This window comes from Melanotaenia boesemani, chromosome 10, assembly GCF_017639745.1.
Source record: "Melanotaenia boesemani isolate fMelBoe1 chromosome 10, fMelBoe1.pri, whole genome shotgun sequence".
Taxonomy (NCBI): domain Eukaryota; kingdom Metazoa; phylum Chordata; class Actinopteri; order Atheriniformes; family Melanotaeniidae; genus Melanotaenia; species Melanotaenia boesemani.
Genome location: NC_055691.1, coordinates 36,078,125 through 36,099,926, shown reverse-complemented (window position 1 = coordinate 36,099,926; position 21,802 = coordinate 36,078,125). Strand labels below are relative to the sequence as shown.

At 41.6% G+C, this 21,802-nt stretch overlaps 1 protein-coding gene and 1 long non-coding RNA gene across 3 annotated transcripts in view; both read left to right on the top strand.

Annotated features, from left to right (window-relative positions):
- Positions 1 to 21,802, top strand: part of cdh13 (cadherin 13, H-cadherin (heart)) — a 425,435-nt gene that overhangs the window by 228,413 nt on the left and 175,220 nt on the right. The window lies entirely within an intron of this gene.
- LOC121647352 lies at positions 143 to 598 on the top strand. The gene is made up of 3 exons (XR_006011833.1): positions 143 to 180; positions 392 to 452; positions 576 to 598. It is a non-coding gene; the product is annotated as an uncharacterized LOC121647352 (long non-coding RNA).

The window sequence follows — 21,802 nt, the reverse complement described above, 5'->3', positions numbered from 1 at the left end:
GTGGAATTTAGCGGGGGGGAATGTAACAGGGTAAATAGTGTTATTCCACTTGCCACTGTTATTATTATCATTGTATTGTACTGTGGTGGTTTGCTCTTGGGCGTGTCCGCCTTGGTGCTGGCGTATTTACGTCATCAGCTGCGTCTGATGTTTGCCAGTATTGAGACGGATACGGTCGAGGTAAGTCGGGTCTTTTAGCGGTCCGTTTGTGGGAGTACTTCTAAGGTTATGGAAGTTTATAATGAACATTTGTGTATAGAGCACATTGTATAGCTGCTCCTGAAGTAGGCTAATACTGTTTAACTATTGAGCAGCGGCAGTTGCTAGCTTAAAGTGCCGCTTCTGAACGTGCTAACTGTTCCAGCATTAAGTCGCTCCCATTTCTCGACAGTGTGTGAATGACCCGGCTGCAGGCTAACCGCTCCTGATCAGCACTCTTGTATTTTGTACAGGTAATTGTGTGATTTGTTCACTGTATGTGATGTTGGCCAGTATTGAGACGGATACGGTCGAGTGTGTGAATGACCCGGCTGCAGGCTAACCGCTCCTGATCAGCACTCTTGTATTTTGTACAGAATAAATGGTCAATGCAGAAGGGGGCAAGTCTCTGTCTCAGTACCTTCAACAAACAAAAAAAACACAACGCAGAGTAAGACTACAAGAAAAGACTAACCCTGTCAGAACCAGGTCTGACACGGTTACACCAGCTCACCAAGGGGATGTGTGTTTTTTAAAAGCCATGATGCAGAACACCGTGGAGGCGCTCAGGGTGTGGGGACTCTGTTTTCCCTCACAGCTGCAGCAGATGCATGTCAACATGGCACCACTGGAAACGAGAAGTAAACCCGTTCAGACTCCTCATCGCTGTGGCCAAGCTTCCTCGTATCTCTGTTTAGGCAGGGTAAACAGTTAACAGGAACCCTTCTGAGGAACCTTGCTGTGAAGTCTTGAAATTTAATCACTGAAATCTTAAACCAGAGCTCAAACAAACTGATAGTCGTGATGCTTAAAGTTTCATGATGTGTACTCTTTAAATAAATGTCTGCTGTGTGCTTCTTATTTACAGGTGGTAAAGACCATATAAGATGTTTTTCTGTGAATAAACAAAACATGTAGAACTGTTTCTTTAAACATTGAAATAGTATCTACTCGGATCAACATAAAGTACCAAAAGTCCCCTACCATCCCTCTGAAGCTGGTCTGAGGTCACTCAGGGCCTAAAGAATTCTGGCCTCTCTTCTCTCTATTGTATGGAGTCCTATTAGGTCCAAATATGTAAAAAAAAAAAAAAAAAAAAGCATTAAAATATTTATAACAGTATAAAAAAATTAGGTCAGCAATAATAATTCAATTCAATTCAATTCAAACTTTATTTGTATAGCCCTTTTCATACATTATCATGCAATACAAAGTGCTTTACAATGTAAAAACATATATTAAAAATGTAAGAGTAGAATAACACAAATGCTATCTACTTTACATTTTGAATCACACACATTCACACACGCACACACACACACACACACACACACACACACACACCCAAGCGCGCAAACACACAACACAAACAGATGATGCCACTCTTCTTTCATAGAATTAAAACTATTCCTTCTAGTTCCTGTCTCTTTAACTGAAACGGTTTAAGAACAAAGTTTGAGAGAGAGATCTAAAAGACAAGATAAAAGACGATTGGCTTGACACCACTGTGAGGAAGCAATACCTTGGGGACCCATCCACACCATGAGCGCCCCACCAGCAACCACAGAGGCCATCGCCACAGGAGCCGCCAGGATCGGGGCAGGCGGGGGCCCCCACCACAGCCACAGGACTGCAATGCAGGGCCCGTCAGCCATCCCTGTCCAGGTCGACCCCCGCAGCGACAACCCTGCAGGCCGGAGAGACAGCCCACGATGTGGAGGATCCCCATGAGGGAACACCGGAGCTAGAGGATAAAAGATAAAAAAGATAAAAGCTGAAAATAAAACACAGTATAAGATACTTAAAAGAGCATAAATAAATCAACGTAATAAGAACAATAAAAGAAAATTAATATATATTAAAAAGTCAATTTAAGACCAAGATACAAATGATAAGTGATAAAAATAGACAAAATGGATAAATAGATTAATTAAAATAACTGAATAAATAAACTAATAATATTGTTAGTCAAATAACTAAATGATTAAGAAGTTCAAGTAAAAGCTAAACTAAAAAGATGTGTCTTGAGCCTCTTTTTAAAAGCATCTACAGTCTCTGCAGACCTGAGGCCCTCTGGCAGGCCGTTCCACAGGCGAGGACCACAATATTGGAACGTGGCCTCGCCATGTGTTTTGGTCCTCGCCTTAGGAATGACCAAAAGGCCGGTACCAGAGGACCTCAGGGTCCGCGAGGGTTTATAGTCTAAAAGCAGGTCAGATAAATAAGAAGCCCCAAGACCATTAAGACATTTATAAACAAGTAAGAGAACCTTAAAATCAATCCTGAAACGCACGGGGAGCCAATGCAGCGATTTTAAAACTGGTGTAATGTGTTCCCGCCCCCTGGTCCTCGTCAGAACTCGTGCCGCTGAGTTCTGGAGTAACTGCAAGCTAGAAGTACTCTTTTTGGGAAGACCAGAGAGCAGGGCATTACAGTAATCTAATTTACTAAAAATAAAAGCATGCATCAGCACCTCCGTGCTGGCAAGAGAGAGAAACGGGCGGACTCTGGCGATGTTTTTAAGATGATAAAAGCCTGTCTTTGTGACATTTCTAATGTGTGGAGTAAAGTTCAGCTCAGAGTCAAAAAGAACACCCAGATTTCTCACACACTGAGAAAGTTTAAAGTCTTGTAGTTTGCATGAGATGCTCCCTCTCTTGTCTTCAGGACCGATAATTAAAACCTCAGTCTTGTCCTGGTTGAGCTGTAAGAAGTTCTCTGCCATCCATGACTTGATATCTAAAATACAGTTTAAAAGGGTGTTAACTGGTTCTAGGTCATCAGGAGACACAGCGATGTAAAGCTGCGTATCATCAGCATAGCTGTGAAAAGCAACGCCATGTCTCCTGATCACGTCCCCAAGTGGCAACATGTACAAGTTAAAAAGTATTGGGCCTAAAATTGATCCTTGGGGAACCCCACACTGCATTTCATGGATTCTTGAGGAGCATGTATCCATACTTACGAAAAATTTACGATCCGTGAGATAGGAGTAAAACCATTTAAGAACAGTGCCTGAGAGGCCCACCATACTTCTGAGTCTGTGTATTAAAATCTGGTGATCCACTGTGTCGAAGGCGGCACTAAGATCCAGCAGCACCAGAACAGAAAGTTTCTGTGCATCTAAGTTACACCTAAGGTCATTAACAATCTTTAAGAGGGCCGTCTCAGTACTGTGGTTCATCCTAAAACCAGATTGATATCTTTCTGAAATACTTTGTTCATTTAAAAACTCATTTAATTGGCTAAAAACAACTTTTTCAATCATTTTACTTAAAAACGGTAAGTTGGATACAGGTCTGTAGTTATCAAGAATGTTGGGGTCTAAATTACTCTTCTTCAGAAGGGGCCTCACCACCGCTGTTTTATAGGCAGATGGGAAGACACCCGTCTGAAGAGAGTAATTTACTATGTTTAAAAGCTCAGGCTCAAAGAAACCATAAAACCTTTTTAAAAGAGATGTGGGAATTGGGTCTAAAAGGCAGGTAGTTGGCTTTAGCTGGGAGAAAACCCGACCAAGCATCTTTGCATCAACCAGGACAAAACTCTCCAGTGTTTCCTCCGGTAAAAATGCTTCAGATATGTTAAAATCAACATATTGTTGAGATAAAAGATTCAATCTGATAGCACTGATTTTACCTCTGAAGTGGTCTGAAAAGTCCTCACATGCAGCCTCTGATGCTGGCATGGAGGACTTATTAAAATCTGTGTTTATTAAATTATCTATTGTTCTAAAAAGGAATCTGGGGTTATTTTTATTTTGTGCAATAAGGTCTGAAAAATGGAGGGTTCTTGCTTGTTTTACTGCATTATTATAGATGTACTGTTGTTCATGAAAAATCTCAAAGTGGATGTTTAATTTAGTTTTTCTCCATTTTCGTTCGGCTCTCCTGCATTTCCTTTTTATTTCTTTGATGCTCTCATTTATCCATGGTGATTTGGGTTTACCTTTTATAGATTTTGTTTTTAGTGGAGCAGCAGCATCAATAGCGGATTTAAGTTTGCAGTTAAAATGATCAACAATAAAATCACTGGATGCAGGTAAAAACTGAGCAGAGGTATGATGTAAAATGTTAATAAAATTTGCAGCCACTTCAGAAGTAATATATCGCTTCCTCACAGTTCTCACTGGGGCCTCCCGCTGCCTAAAACTGGTGATGTTAAAAAACACACAGTAGTGGTCAGACACAGCCAGGTCAACAACAGAGGACACACCCGTGGACAGGCCATACGTAATGACCAAGTCCAGGGTGCGTCCTCTGTTATGAGTCGGCTGTGTGACGAGTTGTTTGAAATCCATGCTGTCTAAAAGGTTTAAAAACTCTCTTCCATAAGGATCAGAGCTGTTAAAAATATGTAGATTAAAATCACCAGTTATTAAAATTTTGTCATGACTTGAGTGTATAAATGTTAAAAAGTCAGAGAATTCTTGAATAAAACAGGATGGAGGCTTTGGTGGTCGATAAACTGTAACACATAAAATGGACGGGTTGCTAAAAACAAATGCATGATGCTCAAAAGAAGAGTAACTATATAAAAGGATTGTCTTTGTTAAAATTGAGTTGTGAGCGATCGATGCTGTGCCCCCGCCTCTTTTGCCTCCCCTGGTAGAAAATAAAAAGTTAAAATTTGGGGGAGATACCTCAGTGAGAATAGCCGGGGCGTCGGTGCCAAGCCACGTTTCAGTTAAAAAGAGACAGTCTATCTTGTTGTCTAAAATCAAGTCATTGATGATAAAAGTCTTATTTAAAAGAGATCTGACATTTAAAAGTGCCATGTTAAATACTGTAGGTAGGTTTTTTTGTGTAGTGTTTGGATTATTTGTAGAAACCGGATGGATGGGGCGGAGATGTCTGATTGTGGACCTGGTGTGTGGATGGGGGTGCTGGTGATTTCTGCTAGTGATGAGTGCTGGAATGGATTTTACTGGAGGTGAGGGTTTGCGTGGGGATGTGGGGTTGGTATATTGTCAATCTGTGAATGGTTTATGGGAATGTACAGTCAGATTTATGTTTGTGGATAGGAGTCTGGAACCTGTGTGGTTTGGATGAATGCCGTCACGTTTGAAAAGATATGGTCTATTGTGAAAAGTTGTGAAATTGTCTACAAATGGAATATTGTGTGTGGTGCAGTAACCTTTAAGCCAGATGTGGAGTTGTTGTACACGGCTAAATTTGACGTCTCCAAACCGGGGTGATGGAAGTGGACCAGAGATGATGCAGTGTTTCTTTAAGTGTATGATGGTTTGGATGAGTGAGATGAAGTCCATTTTTAGAGTCTCTGACTGCTGTAGTTTGAGATCGTTGATGCCTGCATGGATGATGATGGTGGAAACTGATGGATTCTGTTGTGAAAGTTCGTGGGCGGAGTGTGAGATGTCATTGACGAGAGCACCTGGGTAGCAGAATGTGTTACACCTGTTTACACGGACATGTCTGATGATGGAGGTTCCTACAATGAGTGCGTCTGGGTGATGTCCCTGGGAGGGATGTAGTAGCTGGGGTGTTGGAGGTGCTGGAGACTGGCGAAGTGGACGGCGGGTGAAAGTTTTCTGCGGAGCTGGTGTGAAGATAGGCATGGAGCGGCGAATCTTGCGACCGGCGGGGCGCTCGTGTGCAGCGGGAGGGGAGGCCCGTGGCGCCCGGCGCGGGGACCGAATGGGCCGGGTTCCGTCGCCCAAGGGAGGAAATTCCTCGAGGCTGAAGAGGTCAAACCTGTTCTGAAGATGTATGTGGTCGGGCGGGAGCGACGCCCCCCTCTCCCCCGTCGAGGACTGACGACAGACCAGGGTTCCTCCTGGGACGGTGTGGAGCTCATTGGGATCCTGGGCCTGGCTCCAAGTTGTGGCCAGGACCCATGCGCGGTGGCTGCTGGTGGAGGGACCTCAGCTGTCGGATGGTGGTCAACGTCACCAGGCTCACCACGGGATGCGGCTCCGACGACGCTCGGTGTTTGGAAGGGAGCCGCGACGTCAGTCTCCTGGGAGTCCGGCTGCGCTGCTCCGAGGATAATGGTGTCCAACAGGACCTCGGCTTCCCGGATCTGGTGTAGATTGGAAATCCTCCTCTCCAGCTCGGATATTTTCCCAGCCATGTGCACACAGTCCACGCAGCCAGACGAGGGTGGAGAGGTTAGTGATGCCATTATTGTCTTGGTTGATGTTAGCTGTTATGAGCTAGCTAACAGTAGTTGGGGCTGGCTGACAGCAGGTTTCCCACGCTCCCTTCCCGACGAGGATTCCCTCGATAACAAGTCTTTTAATAAGTTTTAAAACCCTTTCAGCTGAGCAGCAGCATTAAAAATGGATTCTGTGCAGGGCCCAAATCTCCAGTCTAGGTCAAACTGTCTGAGCTTCTGTAGTTCTTCGTCTCGGACCGTCTCAGATTGAGAATCTATCCACAGAAAAATAGTCAGGAATCAAAAACTTTGTTGATGGTGCAGAGTATTTTTATTTTGGGTCCAAACTCGGATCAAAACTGACTTTACTCTTTCAGGGAGCTGCTTTGATACAGTACAGCACAGGGCATGGCTAATCCCTCCACCCACCTTGTTTTACATTACCCCATTAATTTAAAAAACCTAACATCAAAGTTTGTCCTACAAACGTCACATTACCTTTTAAAAAGGTTGTCACTCCATGGGGCTGACATGGCTAGCCCTGATCCATTAAACTTTACTTTTGCTCTCTAGAAGTCACATGACATTACAGTGTAATCACGCTGGTGTTCGTCTCGAACGACACAATAGAAGGGTATTGCTATGTATAAACAATCGTCCAGTGTATGTGATTATGGGCTTGTTATGAGTTATCAGGCAAATGACCTTAACAAACCACATACATACATTGATCATATATATTAACAGTAAAACCAGAAGTACGTTAGGATGATGTAATTACAAGTGCTGAGCTTTACCTCATCAGTGTGGACGGATGTTAGCTGTCATTAGGCGCTTTTATCTCTATGTGGTACTCAGGAACACTAAGCCAAATAGTGGCCACCTGGATGCTGAAGCCAAGTCAGCTATCAGACACAAAGTTTTATAGCCTTCATGGAGGGACAGGTGTCATAGTCAATCATTTTAATCCATTTGCTTGGATCTGAAGCTCAAATTGAAACCAACACTGAGAAAAACCTTAACAAAACATGTGAGCAACATCAAAACCTCGTAGCTTCAGTTACTAATAAATTCCCTTTGGGGATTAATAAAGCATCTTTTATTCCCTTTAATCCTTTCGTTAAAGTAAAACTTTTTTGGATGCTGTCAGGAGTCAGATACAGATGCAGGAAAAAAGGCAGAAAGTGACTGATTTAGGAGATGGACTGTGATTAAACTGAGATATTACACCACAGCCGGCAGGTAATCTGTTGCAAGATGGTGGATGTGTGTGCCATTATATTCCTGTCTCTGCCTCTCTCTCTTTGTTAGCAGGAGAACAGGCTGTCCACCATCCTACCAGCTGACCCGCTGTCCCACAATGCCTCATTATCAGCTTGTCAGCCTGAAAAAAAAAAATGGGCAAATGGAGGTCTGAGGTATCTGAGGCTGCTGCCCAATTAACTATGGAGCATTGTTGTCTGCCCCCTTTTACACTTATAAATGTGATTGTACATGATGCCATGTCTCTAGGAAATAATAAGCCCACCTGGTCTACCTTTGTTTTGTGTTTTTAATTAGTCAGTGATTTTAGTCTGAGTGGGCTGAAGCCCAATGTAACAGTGACGATCCCGAATTAAATACGATACGTATGATCCATGATTAATAAGTAATAGTGATTTGATGGTGAGGAAAGATATCCTTCCAAACACACCAATGGGACGTAATGGAAGTCTTTATGGCTGGTGGATGGAAATCCTAGGCTCAACTCTTTGGGTTTTCACTCGTTTATATGCATCTGTTCTCTTTTCACAGGTGAGGCATCATTGATTTCCCTCCGACTCCTTAACTCAGCTATCTTCTTTTGAATGACCATAGACAGTGATATGCATTACGCCACTGAGAAGAAAAGGACTGTATTCTAAATGGGCTTGATTTTCAATACTGATTTGATGTGAATATATGTGAACGGGACTTTGTTTGAATATATTTTTGTTTGGAGTGAATTATTTTGCTCCCTCCCTGGCTTTATGGTGTACCATTCCCTGCCTCATTCCAAAGCTAAATTGCATGAACTCCCTGCTCCTCAACCTTCTGTCATTGTTTCACTCCTTTATTTTTTATATATATTTTTCATCTAATACATGTAGATGAGAATTTATTCCTTATTTTGCCTAAAAGCAGAATGTAAATTCTCAAAACTGCCTTTATTAAAGTATAAAGAGGATTGGGAATTTCAGAGCTCTTAGTCTCCCCAGTGACCATTCCAGCACTGGAGTGGTGCTAATCTATTTAAGAGATTCTACTTTCCATTGCCTCTGTGCAGGATCCCTGATCAGCACAGGTTGGATTATCTGGCCCTCTCTTCTCCATGCATCGTCTCAGAACCGTTGGCCAAACCAATCTCGCTCCATATCTGCCCCCCTCTACAACTAGAATAGACAGCTTTTCAAAACCCTCATAGCACTTCCAGGTTCTCCAGGTTGGAATATCTCACTTGTTTGTTTGACCCCAGTCATTACGGTCCTTCACCAGTCTTCTGTTTTCTGAAAACAAATGTGTTTCCAAGGAAAGGTTTCAAGCAAGTTACTAAACACACTTTTTCTTTTTATCTTGGAGCAATTTAAACCACTTAGTTTGTCAGTGGTTAACATTTGCCCATTTTCAAACAACTCTCTTTGTAATCATTTGTCTTTAACGGTCCTGAAGAGATACATCCATTTATTTCTTTATTTATTTAACCCGATATAAACAGGCCAGAGCGTTACTCCCGGTCACGATGCATACATCCATAACATCCAGAGGAGACATCTTCTCCCATGCTGGTGTTACACTGACTGCTTACTGTCCGGCTCTTCATTACAAAGATACTGGGAGGCAGTCCAACATGAACTTGGAGTAAACTCTTATTTGATCTTCATTGTAGACCAATGGTGAGTCTATCTCCTGCATAATGTTCTTAATTTAGATGGATGCTGTGAGGAATTTTTTTCTTTACTCCAGAAGAATCCCATGATAATCCACCATTTTTGTGGACATCCAGAACTTTAATATAGCTGAGTTTATCCTTTCCTCTGTTCTTAGTGCATCAAATTGCTGATTTCACTAAGGTTCCTGCTATTTCTCTGAAGGATTTCTGTTTTGTGGTCTGCTTCACTTGCATTTAAAATGTCTTTGACCGCTCGTTGTGGGTTCCCAATGACATTTTCCAAATGTTGGCATGAACACAGGATCTTTCATCTGTTTAATTTCTGGAAACGTGGTGAAGAAAGAACCCTAATCTGATCATCAAACAGCTGTTTAATTACATTTGAGCTCATTATTTTTACCCTTAATCCAATTTGATTATCAAACTGAGTCAAGATGATTAATCTTAAGTCCATAATTTTTATGTACTTATAACTTTAATATGTTTTGATATACATCTAAATTCTGTCACCATCCAACTATTTTCCTTTAAAACTGTGTCTGGGCAGAGATACAGTTTAGTATAATTGAATTCTTTATCCATAATTGAAATTTCTATACTCAAAAAAGCAAAAGTTATCTTACATAAGGGCTCCACACAGTTTTGCTAATTGAATATCTAGATAACCTAGGACCCAAAAGTTGAGTCTGACTGCTTCATCATCACCATGTATCTTCATTTTACAGCTGCATGTCATCATTTTCCACTGTATAGTTAATTACTGCAAGACTGAAACCTAGGCAAATGGAAAATGAAAAAAACTGTGTTTAGAGCTTGTTTCCTCTAAGGCAGGGTTTCCAGACTTGGTCCTTAAGGCTTCCCTGCTGCAATATACCGGATTAAATTTGAATGGATCTCTGACAAGCTGTGCACCAGTCTGCTACTGAGCCATTAATTTAAGTTAGGTGTGTTACAGCAGGGTACCATGGATAGTCTGCAGGACAGGGGGCCTTGAGAACCAGAGTTGGGATGCCTGCTATAAGGGTGTCTCAGATTAGACGCATATTATGTTGTTTGTCTGAATTCCAGGTAAGTTAATATTTTTATGACCATGGCTGACCTGCAGGAGCTGGTAATGACATGGGATTTAAAACACAGGTTAACAAAACATCCTCACTAAGAGCTTCATTATCATTTTCTTTCGCTAAGAAAGAATTTCATCAGTTATCTGGATGCAACATAAAAAGCAAATTCTCCTTACTCTTATCAGCCTGTCATCCAACCTCTAGTTACCAGCTTACTCCGAATGATCGATGCATCCTGCTGTGTCTGAGTGAAGCTGTAGCATGACTGAGAATCTCTACTGACAGCTGCAGCTCTTCTCATCTGCTGCTGCTGCAGCCTTGTCTTGTCTCAGGTTCAGTGTCTTCGGCACAGAGAAGCCACAAAGTAGCTAAAGGCAAAAACCTATCTGAGTATTGATCTGGGGTCGTCAGAGAAGCAGAGATGACAAAGTTCACACATGAGCACAAGTCCGCAGGCTGCTGTGGGGCAGAGAGATGCATCCATCAGTCAGAACATTAGTCGTCCTGTCACCACGGTAACCTGTGATCATGTGTGCCACAGTCTTGTCAAAACACATAAGGCAGGGTACCGACAGTAATGGGCTTGTCAAGTTGTCTATATAATAACAGCACCTGCTGTGCATCATCATCAAGGTAGGAATTGAAATTCTGGACAGAGATTGTTGGGAATGAAAGACCGGTGTTTGATCGGAGCGAACGCAGCAGCAGCTAGCTGCTGTGGAGGAACGCTGTTGATAAGAGCTTTGAAATGAGTGTAGCCACAGGAAATGATGGCAGCTTGTGTTTGGGCATGTTTTGCTTCCATTCTTCATTTATTTCTGTTTTCTTTCTGACAGTTAGAAAAATGATTTTACAGTAAAAATAAAACATGAAGCACTTGATAAAAAGTGAAGGCTGTCATGGTCATAGTTCCCTGAAGCGCGATAAAAAATGTTTTTTTCTTCCTCCATTTATCAAGAAACTCACTGGTTTGTGTGTCACAAAAAGGTTGGTTTTGTAATTGTGTTCTTTACAACAGAGAGAAAATAGTCATAGTCATCATTTATAGTTCTCAATAATACTTTTTATTGTATTTTCAAATCCATTCTCATAAGACTTGGATAGAAACTGGCTGAAAAGGCTATTTTATTAAATATTTTATTTAGTTGACTTATTTATTTATAAATTTATACTTTTCCAGATGCCAGTTTTGATCATTTTATCATCATATCCTCATTTCAACAACAACATTTCATTTGAGTAAATAAGAAGTCTAAATACAGATGGTGAATCTCGTAAATAAAGCTGGGATGTCAGAACTCTAAACACACTTTCCTTGTGAGGTCTTTGTTTCTCTTCTTTTGTTAATTACTGAGAAAGTTGAATTAATATGAAACAAAGAATTAAATAAAATGATGTTGAGGCACATTTAAAAAAGACACTTGTTTACCAAAAACTGGAACATTGTTGCAAAATATGGCACAATTTACAAGAAAGAAAATAGAGAAAGCGATGTCTCAGTATGCCAGGTAAATGGGATAAAATGTGCGGTGCATCTGATTGGATAAACAGAAACACCCACACACATGCACAAACAGAGCAGTTACCCCCCAATTCTACACAAACATGAACTCCCTATTTTCTGTCTCTTAGAATAAAGATATTAAAAGTAATAAACTTGACTTGAGGCTGCTGTGAGGCAACGATGTCTTCGGGATCCAATTACACCAGGAGCCAGCCTACCTATGTCCACAGAGGCTGCCACTGCAACCACCCAGATATATATGAACAAAAAGAAAGAAAGAAAAAAAATAATAATATATATATATATATATATATATATATATATATATATATGTAAGGGATAATGCCGGATGAGCTGTCCATTATCATAAATTAATGGACACCTCGGAGGGCATTATCCCGTTTATACCATGGTCCATTAAGAAAGAAAAAAATATTAAATAAATTATTAATGTGTTAATGTTGGTTTTTCACCGTTAAAATAGTTTTTTTTTTTTTTTGAGTGGACTATTTTGTTGTGATGCGTTGCCAAGGTAACCGGCTCTGACACAGAACCTGCAGCTCGGTCAGCCGCAGTTATGTTACATGACACACACATTTCAGAGGGCGGGTTCAGCTTGTGTGTGTCCAGAGGATGATGCAACATTTTGTTTCAAACAGTCAAAGCCTGCAGGATATTTACTCCTGTTTGTAGAAGGTTTGTTTCTAGATGAAGGTGAAGCTGGTAAAATGGTTTGATGGAAAGAGGCCTCACTGTACATTTCAGTCCTTACTCTTAGTCTAAAAGACCAGAGAATCTCAGGGTGTCCACGAAAGCTCATAATTTAAGCAAGTCAGATGAATAAGAAGGCGCAAGACAGTTAAGACATTTATAAATTAACCTTAAAATCAATTCAGCCACCAAAGGCAATGCTCTGGAGGCCCCTGCAGCAAGCGCAGAAGAGAAGGTGGTCCCCAGGGGGCGAGGTTCCTGCTGCAGAGGACAACAGAGTAGTTGTAGCCCCTGGAGAAGAACGTTCCCAGGCAAAGCGAGGTTGAGTTCTAGAGTGTTCATTCACTCTCAGGAGCTGCCGATGTTTGGCTGAGGACGACCTCCGGAAGCGCCAGGAGTCTCGTTTGGTGTCAGTGTGGATGGGCTCAGTGGCTGGTCGCTTGCTGCTCGGTGCTGAGTCCCAACTCCAGGTGGCTACCGGATCACAGCTGGACACAAGCGCCGACAGGGCATCAAAGCAGTTTGAAAGGACAAGGTCACCATAGTTCGAGGCCCTCTTCCTGTGCCAGATAACCTAGAACCAGAACGGGCTTTCTGGTGTTGAGCTCAAGGGCTGAGGCAAGGTGTCCAGATCCCAAGGTACTGTATCCTGGAGAGCTGCCTTCACTGAGGTGGGTCAAGCCCAGCAGGCTATCAGGCAGCTGGTTCCAGGACCTTAGTTCAGCTTAAAGTTAGTGACCTGCCTATCAGTAAGTTCCAGGTCATCAACGGGAGGCACAGAGGAAGCCTTTTTGTCTCTAGCAGGGTAATGTAATGCAACAATTTAAAGATGATTTAAAGGCCTTTTTACTGGTAAAAACAATTAAAAATCTGTAAAAACAATAAAATCTGTCCAATTCTGTCAGAGCATCTCACCGGTGGGAACAAAAACACCACCATGAGGGACTGTGGTCAGTACCATCAGGACCATGATGAATAACAGAACAGAAAAATAGCTTTCTTTAGACTTTCATTGTTTTAGAATTTCCTTTGTTTTTAATAACCCATCTATGGACTATAATCCTTTAGATTTATGTGGGACCTTCAGTGAATGTGTCAGCAGCCACTGGATTAAATTCTGTAAAACTTTCTACAGAGATTCCTCTTTCTGCCAGTACAAATTATAATCGCTTAACTTTTTATTTTCGTTTAATTTATTTTATTTTTTCACATCAGTAGGTGAAAAGTAGAATTTACTCAGCATGGGTCTTTAGGTAATGGCCTAACTTGACAAATTTCATGTTAATCTCTTTTTGTAATTTATGTTCAGCACTAATTATTGTAAGATGACATAAATGGATAACATTAGCATGTACTGGTTTAGCATCAGCATGCTAGCATTGTACGTTAGCTTAATGAAGTCGGCATTAATCTGTTGGCACAACTATGCTTTAATTGAATGACTGAAGGTCTCTGAAAGCTTTCCGGTAGTAAAATAGTCCTGCTGCTAGAACAAACCTCTTACCCAGTGGTATGACTTATAACCTTAAAGTGTGGCTTTAGATTAATATATGTGCACAGCATTTTTCATGATTTTTTTTCCTGATGTTCTGCAGGGCAACTTGCCTCATAATCAATCTATGGTTTAGTTAAATATGAGTAACTGGGCCCATTTTTTATCCATTTTGCTCCCACAGTCGGCCGTTGCCCAAAGAACACTTTATTGTTCCCAGGCACAACTTCCTCTTTGTTTTTAAAAACCCAGTGTTGCCCTGAGGAACCCCTTCATGCAACTAGCACCAAGCTGTGGACCCCCCGCCCACCCCATGTTGAAAACATGCTTGGTTTTATGCTTCATTAGTTGCTTCTCTGCATAAATGATTCTGCCTGACTCCGTTCCTTTGATAAAAACCAAAGTTAAGTTAATCACCAACATATTGCCTTCTGTTTTTTTATGTTTGTTCGATTTTTTTTTTTTTAAATTAAGTACGAATTCTCTGCTCTGTGGTGTTTCTCAGACAAGTCTCATTAATGAAATGGTGCAAAGTGTTTTCAGGCTCCCGAGACACTGGTTCCATGAATGAGACACCCACATGATGAAAAACGTAACTCGTCTCTGTGTGGACATGGCCTTCAACTAAATCACACTGGCTCTGAACACTGAAAGCCTCGGGGGCCCCCTTTGCTCTTAGGGGGACACCCTTGGGGGTCCAGGGACCGCAAGTTGGGAACCACTGTAATAATCCATGTAAAGTGATAGCTGTCCTCAGTGAATCTTTTATAGGCGATCAAAACCTCATAAGAGATTTGAGGAATTTTTGAAGCTTTGGTTTCAGTCAGCTGTGAAAGATTTCATGTTTTGTCTTTCATGTCAGTGAATATTTTTACATATAATGATATGAAAGAAGAGTTATGTTGGAAAAAGTTATAAATGATACCATCAAACCTGCAATAAATAAATTAATATTGCTGTTTGTGAAATAGCTTTACTCATGATATGACTGTGTTTGCATTCAGCCATTGGTGCTAAGTAGCTAAACTGGGCTGAGCGAGCAGCATGTTACATGACTGTCAGGCAGACGCAGCAGAGCTTCCTACTGGGTGCCATCTAGATGAGATTCTGAAGTATAGTTATTTTCTACTTCATTTCTGTTAATTATAAACTACATATTTGCCCCAAATGACTAAAATATTGACATTTTAATATGAGAGTGGATTCTACGTCATAAATACTTATGTGGTATTGGATGTATTGATATTTTAGTATTGATTTGCACAACTCTAATGAGCATATGTGACACCACTACATGACTTATCAGAATATTATTAAAGATGCAAATCACCACTCCTGCATGACTGTAGCTGCTTTTACATGAAGCGTTTTTCATCCGGTCGAACATCCAGTCAGAATAAAAATGAACATGTCAGCTGAGCCGATCGGGCTCGATTGGAAAGAATGTTCCGTCTGATGGCGAGGGTGGTTTAAACTTCAAACCTGCGCATGCTTGAACCACGTGGGGATTTGCCAGTGTGAAGAATTTCAGGGAAGACTTGAAAAATGGCTGCAACAGAACAGAATAGGACTGAGGCAAATACATGTTTTTATTTATTAGGTTCATCTTGCCAGTCAATAGGCTCTAAATAAAAAAAAAATCTTTGTCCTTATTCTTATTCTTTGTCTTCTTCGTTAGAATTAGCATGCACTGTGCATATTACTTTTTAGAACCACACTTGAGTTGTTGTGTTGTTTATAATATAACTATTTGTTCATGTATAACTATTTATTCATGTTTTTTTTTTATTCATGTTAACAGCTTAGTCCAGTTCAGGGTAAATTGCTGAGCATCTTCCCACAACACTGAAGCGGACTTGATATACTCAACAGAAGCTTGTTATAGGAGATGCTCTTGCAGGCACTCTGTTCTACATATCGCTGTGAGTAGTGATTGCAGCATAACGATGTTCACTAAAAAGCATCCTCAGTGGAAACATGAGATCAAGTCAAGTGCCTATGATCAAATAATCATAAACAAAGAGACTCTTCTCAGCATCACTTCGTAGCTTGATCCGAGCTTTCTAAGGGATGTGCATGCTTCCATAAAATGCTGTGAGGAGACTACAAAAGTGGCATTTCAAACATGGACAAAGACAGAAACTGACCTCCCTGTTAGATCAATACATCCAGCTTTGTTCACTGGGAGACAGAAAGGAACTTCATCAAAGACAGAATGGGGTAAAAAGAAGGCTGTCTACCACAAACCAGGTGGGGAAACAAGGCCGGGCTGTTTACTGTAGCGTCCCAGATAAAAAATGTCCGGCAGTGTTGGAAGGGGTGAGGAGCTGAGAGAGAGAAAATTAAGCCACAGTGAATAAAACCCATTGATCAGTTTAATACATGACCCCAGTCAATGAGAATTTATTCACATTAATGTACTTCTAAATTAAACAAAACCACTTGGAGAGCAGTATTTGCCAGATTCTGGTTTGCGCTATGAATTTGTAGTGATCCAGGTCAACACCAAGATCTGTGTACAGTGACTGTTCTCAGGGAGGCATTCATTAATACCTGCCTCATTTCTCAATAAGAGTTACAGATGAACAAGCGTGTACCGGCCTCTGCTTGCCTGCAGTTGCATCAGAAACTGAGCCAAAATGAAAGGAATTCAGTGGGGAAGATAGGATCTTTACATAACAGGTAACTGTGTTTTTAGTTAGCTAGCTTTCATTGAACTTGCTTTTATACAGCAGATGATCAGAGATGAAAATCTTTTTGATATAGATCTGTAAAATCAAAACAGCCTCCTATCTCTGCCGTCTTACAGCCTCAGCCTTTTATAAAGGCTGCTTAGATTTTCAGCTGGGTAAATACAAAAGGAAAAAACAGATCTTTCACATATAGTATGTTAACCATGCCTTACAGTCTATAAAGTAAATAACATTGGGAAACATTTTCAAAGGTATGAGAATAAACAAACTGTAACAGTAGAAACAGAACTTAAGTAAATTTCAGTAAAAAAAAAACAATGAATTAAAAACAAATGTAAATTTGTATGATGTGTTTCAAGTTTTGTTTGGGATCACCCGGTGGGTATATTTTATGTCCTTTTTGGTTTGTAGTAGTTTTGGAGTCTCACTTTTTATCCGACCTGTCAGTTAAGCTGGTGTCATCTTTTAATGTTTTAGTTTTTAGCCGTATGGACAGCTTCTAAAGCCCCCTGTCCATGTGCATCAAAACTTTGATGTTCGGCTGTACACAATGACTCCTGCCCCTCCATTTCAGTCATGGATTACAGTAGAAAATGTGCACAATCCCTTTGATTGCAGCAAATACCCCCCAATCTCTCTGGCTGTGCAGAACCCATCACCCATCACTGTCAATCCAAGCCTCTCCAGCCCATCTGTCCATCCGTGCGACTCATTCACAGTGTGATATTTAACTCCAGGCAGCAGTTCTTTATTGCCTCCAAAGCCAAGCATCTGCAGCTGTATGATGGGGTTCACATGGCTCAAGTGTAAACAGGGAACATGTGATACTGTCCATTGCACTCCCAGTACTTCTTTGTATTATGCTAGAGCTATCTGTTATCAATATCCATGATGAACATGTAATGCTTGTAGCTTATAGCCTGTGTTTTGCTACAACAACAACAGCTGAATGAAGAAACAGAAATCATCTTTCAACTTCACTCCAACTCTCTGCCAGGTCAAACCTGCATTCACTTATTGGAAAATAAAAAATGTCATCAGGTGTGGAATTTACTGGAAATTACAGACAAACACATTAAGGCCCATTTCAGCTCTCTTTACATACATAAATAGGTTTCAAACGTCCCGCTTTCATAATTTCAGGCGTCTGTTAGCATGGTTGTTAGCAGGGCTATCACTAGCCAACATGGCTAGTCCATCCATAAAGTTACTGGCCAATCAGAATTTCCACTAGATCATAAAAGCCAGTTAATACATTTAATCAAACATGTTTCCTTAAATAGATTTTAATTACCTTTTTTAAAGAACATTCTCTGAATATTCGCTTTTCCAGCAAGAAACAACGTAACTAACCAGTTACTAACCAGTTACTAACCAGTTACTAACCAGCCTAATTGTTCACACCATCTAGCCACCACCACAGTTTTGCTTTGATTATTTTAAACTTATTAGTTTAAATATCTCCCATCATTTAGCTTCCCTTTCTTTATGAAATGTTAAATTATTGACTTCATTCATCACAGTGGTGGGGGTTCTGGCTCTTTCCATCGGTTCAGCTCCTACGCTCCTCCTCTTATGGATCCAATGGTCCTTCATTTACAATCACTCTGAGCTTCTGTTTTAGCCAAATTTAGCACTTATGGATAGTCTGTGTTGGTAAGAAATTTTTCTTTGGTGTTTTCATGAAAGCCTTATTTTATGCTTTTTTCTTCTTTTTTTTATTAATATTTCAGTCAAACCTTTAAAAGCAGAACTGAACGCAGGACCACAGCAAACAAATCTGGAAAGTAACATGTTTTTCTGCACTCAGTTTTTCTGTCTCTAAAACCATTTAAATGCAGCCAGATACTGCTTATTTTTCAAGTTTATCTCATTTCTTCAATTTTCCCGAAATGCTTGCACAGAAATCCAGCTCCCATTTGTGTTGCTCTGTGAATCTGGTCTCTACCACTAAACTGTCTTCTGAGCATCTTCCCCCTCCCTACATTATTTAAATAATGGTATGGGCCAACTCTGATTGGCTACATGGTGTGTCCATCAAACTACAGTCCCACCTCCTACTTGCTAACCAACAGCTGCTGAAGACTAAACTCTTATAGACAGGAGTCGGCCTGTCTTGTTAAATTAAAAGATGCATCACTTATCACCTGCCAAAGTGGCTCTAAGTTTTCATTTCTACCCACCAAATTAAATTAAAATTTTTGTCATTGTCCGAGCATGTTTTAAGGCAATGTTAGAAAACTTTACAATAATTTTGGGATTTTGTGTGTTTGTGATGTTCTTTACCTGTGGTTGTGTTGCCTGTATGAGTCTTTTTAAGAAAATCTCCACTTACATTCATTTTAAAGATTCAAGGATTCTTTCATTGTCATTTCACACATATTAAAAACATGAGGTGGAATGAAATTTGTTACTCTGGTCCTGTTGCAACCCCAATAACAATCAAGTTAAAAATGCATAAAATGTCGCTTCTTCAGATTATCCAGAGGTTGCTGGAAGCAAAACTGGACGAGATCATGTAGTGTTCCTTGTTAATACAGCATTTCTTTGTGTTTTCCATCCATCCATTTTCTGCCACTTATCCGGAGTCGGGTCGCAGGGCAGCTGCCTAAGCAGGGAAACCCAGACTTCCCTCTCCCCGGCCACATTCACCAGCTCATCCTGATGGCTCCTGAGGCGTTCCCAGGCCAGCCGAGAGATGTAGTCTGTCCAGCAGGTCCTAGGTCTTCCCCGGGGCCTCTTTCCAGTGGGACATGCCCGGAACACCTCACCAGGGAGGCGTCCAGGAGGCATCCTAACCAGATGCCTGAGCCACCTCATCTGGTTCCTCTCGATGTGGAGGAGCAGTGACTCTACTCTGAGCCCCTCCCGGATCACCGAGCTTCTCACCCTATCTCTAAGGGAGGGCCCGGCCACCCTGCGGAGAAAACCCATTTCGGCCGCTTGTATTTGCGAGCTCGTTCTTTAGGTCACTACCCACAACTCATGACCATAGGTGAGGGTAGGAACGTAGATCGACTGGTAAATTGAGAGCTTTGCCTTTTGGCTCAGTTCCCTCTTCACCACGATAGACCGATGCAGAGTCTGCATCACTGCAGATGCCGCACCGATCTGCCTGTCGATCTCCCGCTCCATCCTTCCCTCACTCGTGAACAAGACCCCGAGATACGTGAACTCCTCCACTTGGGGCAGGACCCTATTGCAGACCCAGAGAGAGCACTCCACCCTTTTCCGGCTGAGGACCATGGTCTCGGACTTGGAGGTGCTGATTCTCATCCCAGCCGCTTCACACTCGGCTGGGAATTGCTCCAATGAGAGCTGAAGATCACGACCCAGTGAAGCCAACAGAACCACATCATCCACAAAGAGCAGAGACCCAATCCTGAGGCCACCAAACCGGATCCCCTCAGCACCTCTGCTGCCCCTAGAAATCCTGTCCATAAAAGTTATGAACAGAATCAGTGACAAAGGGCAGCCTTGGCGGAGTCCAACCCTCACTGGAAATGACTCTGATTTACTGCCGGCAATGCGGACCAAGCTCTGACGCCGGTTGTACAGGGACCGGAAAGCTCGTACAAGCGGGTCTGGCACTCCATACTCCCGGAGTACCCCCCACAGGAGTCCCCGGGGGACAAGGTCGAATGCCTTCTCCAAGTCCACAAAGCACATGTAGATTGGTTGGTCAAACTCTCATGCCCCCTCAAAGACCCTAAAGAGAGTGTAGAGCTGGTCCACTGTTCCACGACCGGGATGAAAACCACACTGCTCCTCCTCAATCCGGGGTTTGACTATCCGACGGACCCTCCTCTCCAGCACCCCTGAATAGACCTTACCGGGGAGGCTGAGGAGTGTGATCCCCCTGTAGTTGGAGCACACCCTCCAGTCCCCCTTTTTGAAGAGGGGGACCACCACCCCAGTCTGCCAGTCCAGGGGAACTGTCCCCGATGTCCACGCAATGCTGCAGAAGCGTGTCAGCCAAGACAGCCCTACAGCATCCAGAGCCTTAAGGAACTCTGGGTGGACCCCATCCACTCCAGGGGCCCTGCCACCGAGGAGCTTTTTAACCACCTCAGCGACCTCAATCTTGTGTTTTATTAAACTGAAATATTCAGTCAAATTTACAACGAGTTCAACATTAGTTTGCTCTCAGAGAATTATTAAGTGAACTTCACCCATTAAACGTCTCTATGGTCAACAGTTCTCAAACCAAAGCTGTATCCTCAATGTAATGTTCCGCATAGCCGATAGAGCAGAAAGCTATGAAATAAAAGTAAACAGAGTAAATATTTTTTCCATCTCTTAGGTCACTATTGGTAAGAGAAAGACATAGAAAGCCCTTTATGCCACAAGACACAGAACACCTGTTAATAATCACATTTGCATACTCAGCTTTAAACATGTTGCAGTTGAATTAAATTAAAGAAATGGTTTGGCTTGGTCCTCCTGGGTGTCGGGCGGATCTTCTGCCTGAGGGAGGGGGTCAGAGGCCTTCAGCATTCACATATTTATTTGCCCATAATCATCAATAACGTCATAATTGTAAAGGATTTATGTGTTTATCAAAAATAATTTATCTTGAGCTTTGAAACTGCCTTGCAAAGCTACTTTAAGTAGCATCTCATAATGAAACAGCTGTATTTTTAGCAATGAATGCTAGTCTACTCGGCATTGTCATTTGGTATTTTGTTTATAACAATCCCCCTTTTGTCTTCTTTGATTGTTCAGAATCCCATTTCTGTGAGATTGCGGCTCTAAATAAATTGTTCTCATTGAAACATTGACTCAGCCATGTTGTATTGCAAAGGCTCCTTTTTGTTAAACTCTTCTTCTGTGACTCAAACATAAAGGATTGTTTATCTCAGCACTCTGTAGCCAGGAGCAACATCTATCTATGGTAGGTCAATGACAAAATTAAAGGCCGTATTAAAGGATTTCTGCCTCTTCTCTCACCCTCAAGCCATGTTTTTGAACATCTGCCAGTGTCTGCGTTATGTTTTCAGTCGACCAAAATAGTAAAAGAACCAAATTTAAGTGACAAACATAAAGAAAACATTTATAATTGAATCAATTAGATTGGGCCTTTTGATGTCCTTGTTTTAAAGTCATTTAGCTCTA